General features: G+C 40.8%; 1 protein-coding gene and 1 long non-coding RNA gene across 2 annotated transcripts in view; both read right to left on the minus strand.

The window, feature by feature from the left end:
- The window catches only part of pdzrn3a (PDZ domain containing RING finger 3a), a 99,859-nt gene that overhangs the window by 21,080 nt on the left and 63,250 nt on the right, over positions 1-15,529 (minus strand). The gene's annotated exons all lie outside the window — the stretch shown is intronic.
- On the minus strand, positions 972-5,991 carry LOC141380649 (uncharacterized). Its single transcript, XR_012399033.1, has 3 exons — positions 4,054-5,991; positions 2,959-3,946; positions 972-1,833 (listed from the first exon to the last, which is right to left on the minus strand). It is a non-coding gene; the product is annotated as an uncharacterized lncRNA (long non-coding RNA).

The raw sequence follows: 15,529 nt of genomic DNA on the forward strand, positions 1-15,529 counted from the left end.
TTGCTGGTTCATGCCTCGGCTGGGTCAATTGGCATTTCTGTGTGGAGTTTGCATGTTCTTCCCATTTTCGAGTGGGTTTCCTCCAGGTGCTCCGGTTTCCCCCACAGTCCAAAGACATGAGGTACAGGTGAATTGGGTAGGCTAAATTGTCTGTAGTATGTGTTTAAATGAGTGTGTATGGATGTTTCCCAGAGATGGGTTGCAGCTGGAAGGGCATCCACTGCGTTAAACATATGCTGGATAAGTTGGCGCTGTGGTGACCCCAGATTAATATAGGGACTAAGTTGAAAAGAAAATGAATAAATAAATGAATAATAATAATAATAATAATAATAATAATAATAATAAAAAATTCAGTCAAACTAAAAAGAAATAAGGAAATAAAAATAAAATAGGAAATACTGTGAAAAATGAAAACATCATATGAGATATTTAAAAAATAAATCAACTGTATGTTGTTCTTCGAGGACAAAAACACAACATCAGTGGCTGCACGTTTGAAACACACTTGACATGGATGTCAACACTGAAGAAGCACATGCTAAAGCAGGGGTAAAGGCTTGAAAGTCTCTTTACACGTCCGTGTCCTGATATCCAGATATCATTAAGCCCTTCCTCAGGGTCTGTATAATCCTCTCATATGGCTCAGTGCTCCATCAGGCTAATGAAAATCTCCGCTGGAGGTTGTGTATCACAGAGCCGCAGTGTCTGCCGCAGTGCATACAGCCAACCTAATGGTGAATTGTGCCATTTTACCTCAACCAATGGCATGTATGCTAATGCAAGTGTTGGCGAAATCTAATTCTAAAAATAATTTAGCTGCGGAAGCCAGTAATCAATATTAAGCATTCATCATGAAACCTGCAGTGATTGAACCAATTGGTTAGATAAACAGAAATCTTTCTCCATTCTGTTATTTGGATGTCTTGTGTCTGTGCTGTAGTTAAGTGTGGATCGTTTTTTTTTTATTTCTGCCTGTAAACTGAGGAGAGATGATTCAGATTGTGTAAGAACACAGTGTCAGGATTGAGTCACCTTTTGTGACTGTGTGTGAGAGCAGCTCCGTATCTTCTGAACATCTCAGGAAAAGCATGACTCACACATGGATAAACTGTTCTGTTTTTCTCTCCTCTGTTCTATTTTAATCCATCTGGAGAGTTATGTGTAACAAACTCTACTGTATTGTCTTGTGTTAAAAATAGGAGCTAGAACATCTATAACTGCAAACCAGACTCATTGGAAATACATTCCTCAGCTTACATTTCATTACACATTTCAGGTGAAAAATCCACTAGAGGGCGCTGTTGACATTTATGGAAATCTGAAATATGTTACTTGAATTAAGATTTAAACAAGAAGCAGTTGCTTGTTGAACAGTTCAACTAGACCAGTGATTGAAATTGAAACCTAACTTTATCTGCAAAACTATAATATCGTATAAAACATGTGCGAATAAAGTAGCGTTTCTATCCAATGAGTCAAAGCGAAGAACATTGTTACTTCCTAATTAACTGGATAATAGCCAAATATCAACAGTGAAGCTGCTGTAGGAAAAACTGCTTAAATCTTTTCTTCATTTAACAAATGACTTGCCACAGAAGGCAATCCTGACATGCAATGAATGTGTGGTGGCGTTTGAAGGCGTGAGACGCGGAGCACAGACACTGTTGATTCTGGAGATAATTAATAATATAATAATACTAATACTGAATTGGTTAAGGTGTTTTAGAATGACCAAAACTACATTTCAGATGGTTTACAATGTGCTCAGCCTGCTGGTTTGTACATTTACACACATTTTTATCATCACACGATGTCTTATAACAAAATCACCTGGGGCCTCATGTATCAACGCTGCGTACGCACAAAAACTTTGCATACGCCAGGTTTCACGCTCAGAATCGCTCACGTTTGGATTTACTAACGATGAATTAAACGTGGCAATGTGCGCAGCTCCATGCCAGCTTTATGGCTGGCGTACGCACATTTTTTGTGCGTGTCTGTCTTATTTCCATTGGCGACTCCTAGAGGCAGTTGTGTTAAATTGCACTCTACAAAGTGTCTTTGAGCCTTGCAATGGCAGCTGTAAGAGACGGGTTCATCTAGCAGGTATATAAGGTTTCCATACCATACAGTTGACCAGCTAAACATTAAAGCACAATCTGCAGCGGTCGCCTGTTTTCCCAATGTAATCTGAGCTATCTACTGCACGCACATTGCTATAAAGACACTAACTTATCTGAAGATGATTTTGCATGCGTGATTCAGAAACATTTCCATTCACTAATTGTGCAAATAAAATATGATGCACAAACTTAATAATGATTCCTACTTGTCTTTCTCGTGATAAATAGTTGGCAAAATCTGATATGTAGCGGGGAAAAAAAGAAGAAAGAGTTTATCAGACGCTGGATTCGAACCGAGTTCATGCTCGAACGTGTCAAAACATGTTGACATGCGTCTTACGAGCTGCGCCACTGAAACTGTTAAGGATACTGAAACATTTTTCACCTATAAATCACACTATTTCTTGTTTAATTCACTCAGTGCGATGTTCAGACCCAACTGTGTTAACCGCATCAGCTAAACTCTGCCACTCTATTTTTTTTCTTTTGTTGTTAATTCCGGAGAACAAATTTGCAAATAACACCGCTTTTCTCCGGTCTACCTCCGAAAGCAGCACCTCCAATTCACATTCTGTTCAAAGTTTCTCTTTTTGCTTGCTTTTGCCATTGCTTTTTTGTTGGGTTTTGCCAAAGTAGAGTCATTTGCATATTCATACGGGGGAGGAGGCAGGGAGGGGTTTTGTGCTCATGCATGTTGCGCTCAGTTTCACGTTTATTCGAATGTACAAAAGAATTTGCGTGAGATTCGGCGTACGCAGTGTTTCATACATCTGAATTTTTTTACAGCTTTGTGCGTACGCAATGTTTTAGTATGATTTCCAAGTCTTCGTACATTAAGCCCCTGATCTTTTTATTGTGCATACTGGAATTTGTTTAGTAAAAGTGTTTCTATCGCAGTTTATGCACATAGTTTCTTAATGAATAAAAAGTTTGTCCTACTCAGTTATGTGCAGAAATGTATAGTAATGAAGTAGAACTACTTCACTACTGTACTTAAGTACTAAAAGGCTGTAACTGTACTCTACTGGAGTATTTTTTTCTCCTACTTTTACTTCAGTACATATTTTCGATGAGTTTAATACTTTTACTCATACGCTGCTTCATTACTCGATACTAGGGGTGTCAAAATTATTAATGTCGGTTCAGTAATCGATCATAACTGGTTATTTTGTACTGACGTCATTTATCTCCTATGCGCGATGTCGCAGTAGAATACTATGGCGAAGGAGGCGAGGGCAATTAAATAAAACTCTTACTACAATGACGGCGGCACAGCACACGAGCCGCTATTTCACTACTACGGAAAAAAGCTGTTAAACTCTATCTTTACCTCTCTCACACACACTTTGGACATGTGACACGCTGGCATGTTTGTAAGGTAACTTTTCCTCTCCTCTTGGCTGTCAAAGCGATAGTTGTGGATCTAGACATGAGGGTGCCTGTGGTGTGATTTTTTTCCAGTGTCAATTACAGATTACCTGTAATAACCACGTATTATGCACATATAAACTGTAACCACGGCTGTTCTTCCCGTCATCAGTGAACAGCAATTTCATTTCTAAATCCAATAGCAGCCCTTTCTGTTGAGCGGGTGAAGACAATAACCAATCAAAGGGGTGTAAGACCTCGCTTGTCAGCACTCAAAAAGCAAGCGGGATTATATCTACATTAGTCTATTTGCTATAAAAGCTAATGCTGTCTTCTGTGCATGTATTGGAGTTTATATAGACCATATATATTACTGCTGTATTAACGAACAAAACTGTATCACAAATAATAAATAAATATATTTATAGATTTTAATAAAACAAATTCTTGTGCTGTGAAAATCTAATTTTGCACCGTAATGCACCGAGACATCGAATTGAACCGAATCGATGGCATGAAATCGTAACCGAACCGAATCGTGAGACCAGTGTAGATTCACACTTCGGACTTCAGAATCTCGCTGGAAGTAGTAAGTCATCTGGGTACTTCTCGCATACTGATTTTTTCGAATTCTTAGAATTGAGACATACTACTCGGCTCGCATTCAGATTTTAGCCTACTATATAGTATGGAAGTATGCGGTTTCGAATGCACCCATGGTCAAGAAAATCTGCTGCAGTTCAAAGAGGATGGGGAAGAAAGGTGATTTAAGTGACTTTGAGCATGGTTCTTGACTGGTCTGAGTATTTCAGAAACTGCCAATCTACTGGCATTTTCACACACAGCTATCTCTAGGGTTTACAAAGAATGGTCCAAAAAGAGAAAATATCCAGTGAGCGGCAGTTATGTGGGCGCAAATGCCCTGTTGAAGCCAGAGGTCAGAGGAGAATGGCTCAAATAACTCAAATAACCACTCATTACAACCAAGGTGTGCAGAAAAGCATCTCTGAACGCGCAACACGTCCAACCTTGAGGAGGATGGGCTAGAGCAGCAGAAGACCACACCGGGTGCCACTCCTGTCAGCTAAAAACAGGAAACTGAGGCTAAAATTCACACAGGTTCACCTAAATTGGACAATAGAAAATTAGAAAAATGTTGCCTGGTCTAATGAGTCTCGAATTTAGCGTCAACAAGCACAAATTCTTGCCCTGTATTAATGGATCAGCTGACCACATAGCAAGCAGACTTGGCCCAAATGTGGCCTCATTATGGCACTGCTGACGTGTTGCAGACAGTGGCATGCATAATGTCAGCCGAATGTGGGCCATGCATGGATGACGGCAAACTACATTTGGGCCAGTAGTGGATGGTAGCTGTGTGGCCCAGATCAGTGCAGCGATTGTTAACATTGTTTAACATTACGCTGGATTATGGCTCAGTTTTTGGGGTTTTTGGTTAAAGTATAAATTTAAGCTAAACTAACGTATAGCTGATATGTTACCAACAAAAACCTGTTTTGTCCTAGTTCAGGGCCAGTTATGGGTGATAAATTGGCTGAGATTTGGGTCGGTTATGGCATATGTGTAATCCTTGTCTTTGTGAGGGAAAAGTTATTGTGTGGCCCAGAGACGGGTCAGAAAACATTTGCTATGTGGGTGGTGGTGTAATGGTGTGGGGTGTATTTTCTTAGCAGACTTTGGGTCCATTAATACTACTTGAGTATCCCATCTCAGACTGGTATCTTGAACATGACAATGAGTTTACTGTACTCAAATGGCCTCCACAGTGACCAGATCTTAATCCAATAGAACACCTTTGGGATGCGGTGGACAGGACATTCGCATCATAGATGTGCAGCTGACAAATCTGCAGCAACTGCATGATGCTATCATGTCATTATAAACCAAAATCTCTGAGGTATATTTCCAGTACTTTGTTTAATGTATGCCACGAAGGATCAAGGCAATTCTGAAGGAAAAATAGGGTTCAACCTAGTACTAGTAAGGTGTAATAAAGTGGCCGGTGAGTGTATTTAACCCATATAGCAATTTCCGTTTACTTTAAAATCAGGCAAAACCACTGTAACACTCATACATGTAATGGCTTATTGTCAGTATTTTGATGAATCATTATTCAAACTGACTGTTATTGTCTGCAAAGGAGCCGTACTCTCTACAATCACTTTCTCCCTCACCAGCATAAGACACTCTCTCGTCACATCAACACAATTATCATAATAACACAGTCGCACTTCACTCGCTCACTCAACATTTCCACAGAAGACAGGACTGTAAACCTGTTTTCAACATCTTGACATGAAAGCACTTGCCAAACCAACGCTTTTTAGGACAACTTGTACAAAAACAACCACAAATAGAGCCAGCATCAGGGCTCGGGCTGCATTAAAACACAGCGCATTATATAGCTAACTTGTACAATTGAGTTCACCCAAAAACATGTGCACTCTCTCTTAGGTCATCCAACATGTAGGTGATGTTATTTCCGTCACTTCAAGTAGATTTTTTCATTGAAAGATATTTTATCTGAATTTGTTTATAAAAATCCAATTCAACATCTACAGAAACTCTGAGTCAAAAAAAAGAGAAGATATAATTATATAATTTATATAATAATAATCATTTAAAATCTCTTGTTGAAAAAACTGCTGTCTTATTAAATTATTTACATTCTTACAAAACTGCACTATTGTGTGAATGTCCAATGGTGTGACTGTTTCAAGTTCAATAAATTACAGCTCTTATAAATAAATAAAAAATCTTTAACAAATACTCCAGGCATTTTATTAAATGCAAATCATTTTTATCCATATATTTCTAAAAATATAGGAACTTGAAACAGTATTACAGTCGCCTCACAGCAAGAAGGTCGCTGGTTCGCGCCTCAGCTGGGACAGTTGGCATTTCTCTGTGGTTTGCATGTTCTACCCATGTTGACGTGGGTTTCTTGGGTGCTCTGCTGGGTTTCGCCAACAATTCCAAAGATGTGTGCTACAGGTAAATTGGGTAAGCTAAATTGTGTAGTAGGGTTTGTGTGTGAATGAGTGTGTATGGGTGTTTCCCAGTACAGGGTTGCAGCTCCCTGGGAAGGGCACCCACTGCCTAAAACATGTGCTGGATAAGTTGGCGGTTCATTCCACTGTAGCGACCCCTGATTAATAAAGGGAACAAGTTGAAAAGAAAATAAATGAACGGAACCACACACACACACACACACACACACACACACACACACACACACACACACACACACACACACACACACACACACACACACAAAATGATTAAGCTGTGGTGTTGTTTGCTGTGACACCCCTGTTTACTGAAAATGTTCAACAAATCCAACAAGTCATGGAAAAAACAACCCAGCCTCATTCTGATTACGTACCGCTATATACATTTCTGGAGAGCAACAAATTCAACCCAGGAGCTAAGTTTTTTGCAGTTTTTGTTTTCTTGAATCCACTAGAGGCCACTGTGTATACTTTTTGATATCTCAAATTTGTTTCACAAATGGCATTAGTGTCTGCTCTTCTCGCGTACATCCACCAGAGGCTGCTGTTGACTGACTGACTGAATGAATGATCGATTGAATGACCTACACTCCTCTTTCCCTAAGCCCAACCAATAGTGTTTTCAAAAGCACAGATGGCTACATAATTTGCGATCTCCAGAAATGTCTACAGGGCTACGTTTTCAGATGTTGGGAAAAAAAAACACTATTTATAATTTCATATTTTAAACAGCATTATATGTACATAAGTGTCCAGCAATGAAGATATATCACACTTAAGGTAAATCTAGTAAAAATTCTAATGAAAAAATTGAGTTAGTGACCCTTATGTTTTCTCAAATATGAGACATCAAACTACATGAATATAAATATGTTTTATACAAAAATTGTGTTTTTTTTACTAAAAATTTTTTTACTGCCTATTTGCTAACCACCTATATATGTATATTTATATTATACACTACCTAACAAAAGTCTTGTCGCCTATCCAAGTTTAACTTGACTTCTATTTAATCATTTGGTATCAGAAGTTGCTTATAGGCAAAGGCCTCTAGATTATACTTATTTTACCAAAATAAAATAAGATCATGCTTTGATCTTTAATTATGTAATTAGGATAGTAAGGTCTGACAGACAAAAGTCTTGTCACTTAACAGAAATAATGTACAGTATAGAATATAAAGTTATGATGCAGTGGAAAAGGACCTAATATTGTGTATGACTCCCATGAGCTTGAAGGACTGCATCCATACTGTACATCTCTGCAATGACTCAAATAGCTTATTAATAAAGTCATCTGGAATGGCAAAGAAAACTTTCTTGCAGGACTCCCAGAGTTAATCGAGATTCTTTGGATTCATCTTCAATGCTTTCTTCATGTAGCCCCAGACATGCTCAATAATGTTCATGTCTGGTGACTGGGCTGGCCAATTCTGAAGCACCTTGACCTTCTTTGGTTTCAGGAACTTTGATGTGGTCTTTCTGCTGAAGAATTTGCCCTCTCCTGTGGTTTGTAATGTAATAGGGAGCACAAATGTCTTGATACCTCAGGCTGTTGATGTTGCCATCCACTTTGCAGATCTCTCGTATCTTCCCATACTAAATGTAACCCCAAACCATGATTTTTTCTTCACCAAACTTGACTGATTTATGTGAGAATCTTAAGCCCATGTGGGTTCCAACAGGTCTTCTGCAGTATTTGTGATGATTGGGATGTAGGTTAACAAAATGAATATACCCAAGGCCTTAATGATACATTCAGGATCTATTTAATAATGATTGCTCTGCGTAAGAAACCTTATGTACAACATTATTACTTTTGACACGATGGTGAATTAATGATAAATTTTCATGTAATGTAATACTGAACGCATAAAGAGCACCTGCACAAAATAGAGCCTAGTCATCATTTCTGAACACCACTGATTTCCCACAATGCTGGAGTAAAACAGGTCTGGTCAGTTCTCTGGATGACCTTACAAGCTACGTGAAGGAATAGAGGTGCTCCGTGTCTTTATGAAACCATGAAAACAATTACTTAAAAAAAACCTGAATAGGAGTGCTTTAACTGTTTGATTTGCAAAGACATGCCTCTCTGTTCTGCGCTCCTATAAAAATAACAGGCATTCACAGTATTCATGAAAAGGTACTTCCGTTGAGACTAATCACGCTTTCAAGTTTGAAAATAGGCAGAAAGGAACAATGCGAATAAACAATTGCACAAAAGAGTCGTTCTTTCCACCAGAGAACAGAGGACGCCAAGAAAAGCAGGCCTGAACTTAAGACCAGAGTCTCATTACACTGGAGGTGAATGCAGAGCAAAATCAGCCTCCTTGAAGCTGTAAAAGGATGAATCTATAGTGGTCTGCATTAATACTTCTTCAAACCTCTACTTGTACATTTCTGTGACCCAAGACAGACTTATTAGACAGCATTTACATGGCATGGTTCAAGTAAACCAAATACATTTTTTTTTCTTCCATGTGCCAGATATTGGATATAGCCCATGTATGCGTAAGGAAGAAAAATTCACATGGGACTGAACCGAGATCCAGAGTCCTAAATCTTACATCTTATATTCAAGGACAGAAAAGCATTTATATTATTGTGTATCACAAGTTAATGCAATTAATCTGTCACGGTTGCAGGTTTGTGCGCTTTTCCGGAGTGTATGTTTGATCACGTGGGTTTGTTCCGGACCTTAGCCGCTGAATGCGGCTGGAACGCGGAGGCGCAATGGGACATGTTTTTGCACGGATTATCTGACCGGCTTCAGGATGAGATATATTCGCTAGATCTTCCCAAAACTCTTGACGGGCTAGTTGACTTAGCCATCCGGGTTGACACTAGACTGCGCCGTCGAGAGAGTCGCCTGCAGCAAGACAGGTTTTCGGAGCTCGTCCCTGACTTTCCGGCCGTGGCTGCGACACCGGAAGTGGTAAACGTTGACCCAGAACCCATGCAGGTGGGTAGATCCCGCTTGTCCGTGCAGGAGAAGCGCAGACGGAGATCGGAGGGACTCTGCCTCTACTGTGGTGGGGCGGAGCATCGGGTGGCTTCCTGTCCCGTAAAAGACAACACCCATCAGTAGGTAAGAGGTTACTGATGGGTGAAATTAATATGGACAAATCCTCTACGTCTGCTACTTTACTGCCCTTCTCTTTATCATGGGGTTCCGGAACTCATAACACACAGGCGCTCGTCGATTCCGGGGCGGAAGGAAACTTCATTGACTCTAGTTTCGCTTTCAGTTTCAAACTTCCGGTTATAGCACTATCACAACCCATTGCAGTACGCGCACTCAGTGGACTTTCCCTTCCCACTATCACCTACTCCACCAAACCCATAAAACTCATTACGTCTGGAAATCATGTTGAACACATTTCATTTTTTTTAACAGATTGTTCCAACTTACCGGTGGTTTTAGGTCATCCTTGGATTCTGCATAAACCCCACATTAACTGGGGCCTTAATTCTATATTCTCGTGGAGTGAGAAATGTCATGAGTCTTGTCTTTCGTCTGCTCGTTCTGCTGTTTCTTGTTCTGTGTTTCAGGAGGAGCGCATGGACCTGTCAAACGTGCCCAGTGAGTACCTCGACCTGAAGAGAGTGTTCAGTAAGTCTCGAGCTGCTTCTCTGCCTCCTCACCGTCCCTATGACTGTGCAATAGACTTATTGCCAGGTACGTCTCCGCCTAAAGGCAAGTTATACTCTCTTTCTATTCCTGAGAGGGAGGCCATGGATAAATATATTTCTGATTCTCTAGCGGCCAAGATCATACGGCCCTCTTCTTCACCGGCGGGGGCGGGGTTCTTTTTCATGAAAAAGAAGGATGGGTCTCTTAGACCCTGCATAGACTATCGAGGGCTGAACAGCATCACGGTGAAGAATACGTATCCTTTGCCGTTGATGTCTTCAGCGTTCGAGCGTCTGCAGGGGGCTTCGTTTTTCACGAAATTAGATCTCCGCAACGCATATCATTTGGTTCGCATGAAGCAGGGCCATGAGTGGAAGACTGCGTTTTTGACCCTCAGGGGGCATTTTGAATATTGTGTTCTTCCGTTCAGGCTTTCTGATGCTCCTGCGGTTTTCCAAGCACTCGTAAATGACGTGTTGCGAGACATGATAGATCAGTTTATTTATGTCTACCTGGATGACATTCTGATTTTTTCTCGTTCTCTCCAGGAACATGTGCAGCACGTCAGGCGAGTGCTTCAGCGGCTGCTAGAGAATGGGCTTTTGGTCAAGGCGGAGAAATGCGTGTTCCATGAACATGTCTGTTCCCTTTTTAGGACACATTGTGTCAGTCGAGGGGGTGCGCATGGATCCAGAGAAGGTTCAGGCTATGGTAAATTGGCCAATTCCGGAGTCTCGTAAGGCCCTGCAGAGATTTCTGGGCTTCGCAAATTTTTACAGGCATTTTATTCGCAATTTCAGCCAGCTCGCCGCCCCTCTGACATCCTTAGCCTCCGCCAAGACTCCCTTCAGGTGGTCGAGTGTAGCACAGGCTGCATTCACTAAACTGAAAGGCTGTTTTGTTTCAGCCCCCATTCTGGTGACACCTGATCCAGCCCGGCAGTTCGTGGTGGAGGTTGACGCGTCAGAGGTGGGGGTGGGCGCTATCCTGTCCCAGTGCGCCGCCTCGGATGACAGAATTCATTCGTGCGCATTTTTCTCACATCGATTATCTCCCGCAGAACGTAATTACGAAATTGGTAATCGGGAGTTGTTGGCTGTCAAACTCGCATTGGAGGAATGGCGTCACTGGTTGGAGGGTTCGGGGGTTCCCTTTATCGTTTGGACTGATCATAAGAACCTCGAATACATCAGGTCTGCCAAATGACTTAACTCCAGGCAGGCTCGGTGGGCATTATTCTTCGGACGTTTTGACTTTACCATTTCTTATCGGCCGGGTTCCAAAAAACACCAAACCCGACGCGTTATCCCGTCTTTTTGATTCTTCCGAGCGCAATCCGTCTCCTGAGCCCATCGTTCCCCAGAGCATTTGTATTTCTGCGGTGACATGGGAGATCGAGAGCAGGGTCCGCACAGCCCTGGATGAGATAACGCCCCCGGCCAGATGCCCACCCAGTCGTTTGTTTGTGCCGGAGGAGATTCGGTCTGATGTCATTCGGTGGGGACATTCCTCCAAAGTGGCTTGTCATCCGGGGGTGAGTCGTACCTTATTTTTGGTTAAACAGCGATTTTGGTGGCCAGCTATGGCACGGGACATACGCGAGTTTGTTTTGGCCTGTCCTGTTTGGGCCGTTTCTAAGACTTCTAATCGCCCTCCTGCTGGACTCCTTCAGCCGCTGTCAGTGCCTTCGAGACCCTGGTCGCACATTTCGCTAGATTTTGTCACTGGTCTCCCGCCATCCAGTGGCAATACGGCTGTTTTGACCGTGGTGGACAGGTTCTCGAAGGCTACTCATTTCATTCCTCTGCCCAAATTACCCTCAGCCAGAGAGACAGCGGATGCTGTCATTAATCACGTCTTTCCCATTCATGGCCTCCCGACGGACGTGGTTTCTGACAGGGGGCCCCAGTTTGTCTCTAAATTTTGGAGAGAATTTTGTCATTTATTGGGAGCGACTGTAAGTCTTTCTTCTGGTTTTCATCCTCAGAGTAACGGACAAACAGAAAGGGCCAATCAAGATCTCGAGCGCATGTTACGTTGTTTGGTTTCCCAAAATCCCTCCTCTTGGAGTCAGCAGCTCCCATGGGTGGAGTACGCACACAATTCATTACCAGTGTCGGCTATGGGCCTCTCTCCGTTTCAGTGTAGTCTAGGTTACCAGCCACCAGCTTTTCCCAGTCTGGAATCCGAAATCACGGTCCCCTTCGCCCACGCCTTTGTCCAGAGGTGTCGACGCACTTGGAGCAGGGCCAGACAGACCCTCTTCTAACTGGGTGCGCGCACTAAGGCTAAAGCCGATCGCCACCGGTCGAAGCCTCCCGTTTACGTCGTCGGTCAAAAAGTGTGGCTTTCAACTAAGAATATTCCTTTGCGTTCCGTATGTAATAAACTTGCACCTAAATTTATTGGCCCATTCACTGTCATCAAGATCATTAGTGCGGTGGCAGTCCGCCTTAAACTTCCTCCAGCGTACAGGAGAATACATCCCGTGTTTCATGTTTCCAAATTAAAGCCCGTTTTTCATACGGCAATTAACCCGCCCACACCGGTTCCCCCCCCGCCACGTCTCGTAGATGGGGAGACCGTTTATTCGGTTAAGCGTATTCTGGACTCGAGACGGAGGGGGCGAGGATTTCAGTACTTGGTGGACTGGGAAGGTTATGGTGCGGAGGAGAGGAGTTGGGTTCCTGCAAAGGACATACTGGATCACTCTCTTATTGATGATTACAATCGCCAGGTAAGCTCTTCTGGGAGCACCAGGAGGTGCTCTTAGGAGAGGGGTAATGTCACGGTTGCAGGTTTGTGCGCTTTTCCGGAGTGTATGTTTGATCACGTGGGTTTGTTTTGTTTTGGTTGTCCATGTGTATTTGTTATGCTCACGTGACATGACGACACTCAGCGGGGCTGATTACTCACCAGCTGAGGCTCATTATTAGCCCTATATCAGGGCGACGTTTCTATGTCTCTTTGTCAGTTCGTTACATCTGTTCTCATGTGTGTTATCTGTGCAGAGGCCCCTGAGGAGAATTTTCTGGACCCTGTTTTCCTGTCTGTTCATGCCCTGTGTTCGTCATCCTCCTAGCCTGTCACTATCTCTGTTTGTTTATTTTGACTTGGTCAAATAAACTTTATTACTTGCACTTGGATCCTCTTTGACTTTTATTTTTGAACGTGACATAATCATGTTAACTAGAAGTGCGCAACATCCGTCGTTTAAAGGTGCAGAAGGTGATCTGCCAAAAAAAGCTATACGCTGAAATGTTATTATAGCATAATATCTTTGAAATAGTCTCTTCCCTAATGTCCAAAGCCACGCCTCGTGAAATCGCGAACATACACCTTAAAGATGACAGTAGATATTTCCTTATCAAGCAATATTTACCTATTTTTATTTAATATTTGACTTTTCTTCAAGTGTTGTTGATAAAAATTTAAATTCCCTCCATCTTGAACATGTTCTCAGATGGCACTATTCATTTTTAAAGAAACCACCTAAATAATCTTTCACACAAACTTTTTAAAGCGACATTACAGTGTTGTGGTGGAAATGACACTGATACTCTGTGACAGCTATATTTTGTATAAAAAACAATATTGATAATAGTCTAACATTAATAACTATAAAATATTCAAATTATTTCACTAGTGCTTAATTAAGATACATTAATAGATAGCAGATAGATAATAATTTAAAATGTTATTTTCATTGTTGAAGTTTAAAAATCTGGATGTGAGACAAGGCGAAAACTGTGGTTTTGACACCTAAAAGAATGAATAATATAATAATAAATATAAAAAATGGATATATGATCAAAGGACATAAAAGTGCCTGTAGTTGAAGAATTACTCAGTTATGGTTTAATGTAAATTTGTCTTAATTTGGTTGGAGTATCGTTGTCTATTGCCATGGTTTAGTGCAAATGTGTGCTTTTTTGATTTTGGAATTGTTTCTATTGTTTTATTTAAATGTAAATTCTTTTTTCTTTTTTGGTTTTGATGATGATTTGGTTTGATTCATGATTTCATGTAAATTTGTCATTTTGTTTGTATAGGACCCCAGAACGGATAGCTGTGGGGATCTAAATAAACAATAAACAATCACGTCTGTAAATCACTCATGTACATGACATTCAAATGCCAACTGGTTTAAAAAAGCCTAGATAAAAACTTTTCTGTCATGAACTACAGTAAAAACGAAACACAAACTAAAAAAAGCAACACAGGCTCATTCTAAAAACGTACCTCTATATAAACTTCTGGAGATCGTGAATTACAAAATCCAAAAAATAAAATAAAAAATGTGGTAAAATCTGAAAAAAAAATTTTTTTTAATAAAAATTCAAAAATCAGGTGGCCGCGAGGGCTTTTTTCTGGGGGGTTGGTGTGGGGATCAGCTTGTTGGTCAGTCAGTCAGTCAGCTGACAGCAGCCACCGGTGTATTTATGCGAGAAGAGCAGGGGCCTGTTTCAGTAAGGAGGTTCAAACAACTCAGAGTTTAAACTTGAACTCTGAGTTGATTTACCGAGAGATTAAAAACTCTGAAATTTTGGTCTCAGAACAGCAGATCTGAGTTAGGTCAATCAACTTTGAGTAGACCAACTCAGAGTTAAGCGCGTACACCGTGACTATAAAAAGGCATTATCAATGGAACGCAGATATTACGAGTGACAATGGCAACATCTTTCTCCAGCTGAACTTGATGTGATCATGCAACATTAAAGCAAATATGAGTGTATATATTTTTAAAAAGAAGCAGCCATCAGTGAAACAGAGACAGTTAGTGTGGGAAAACAGCTGCTCAAGTTAATGCATAATTTTACATTTAAAGTATGTAAATATCTGAGTAAAATAAAATAAGTTATGTAATGTGCGATGTTTATACATTTTTTTCTAAACTTTTATACACGTTTATCAGTTTTAACAGAATTAACAGTGCACTTGTGTGTCTGCCTTTTTTTATTAATCAAGTGATAGAGGTTGATATAACATTTAGAAGGTTAGCGGTACTAAAAATAATTTTAGAAAGAATAATAATCCCATTAATTTAGTTAAAATAAATGTCGACGGTCAGTGAACTTAAGCTAATTATTTATTGTGTTGTGTGTGACTAAAATGTAGGCAATATCTATGTTTCCATCCAAATATATTACATAAATTTATGTGCAAAACTGGAATGTTGTATAAAATATGCGAATAAAGCAGCGTTTCCATCCAACGAGTCAAAGAGAACAAAATCGTCACTTCCTGATTAACTGGCGCCAAATATCAACAGTAAAAACAGAATTTACTGTGGTAGAAGAAGCTTTGTCAATTATTTATTTAATAAATGTACTCGCGCCTCAAAAGACAATGCTGACACACAGTGAA

This window comes from Danio rerio, chromosome 23, assembly GCF_049306965.1.
Source record: "Danio rerio strain Tuebingen ecotype United States chromosome 23, GRCz12tu, whole genome shotgun sequence".
Lineage (NCBI taxonomy): Eukaryota > Metazoa > Chordata > Actinopteri > Cypriniformes > Danionidae > Danio > Danio rerio.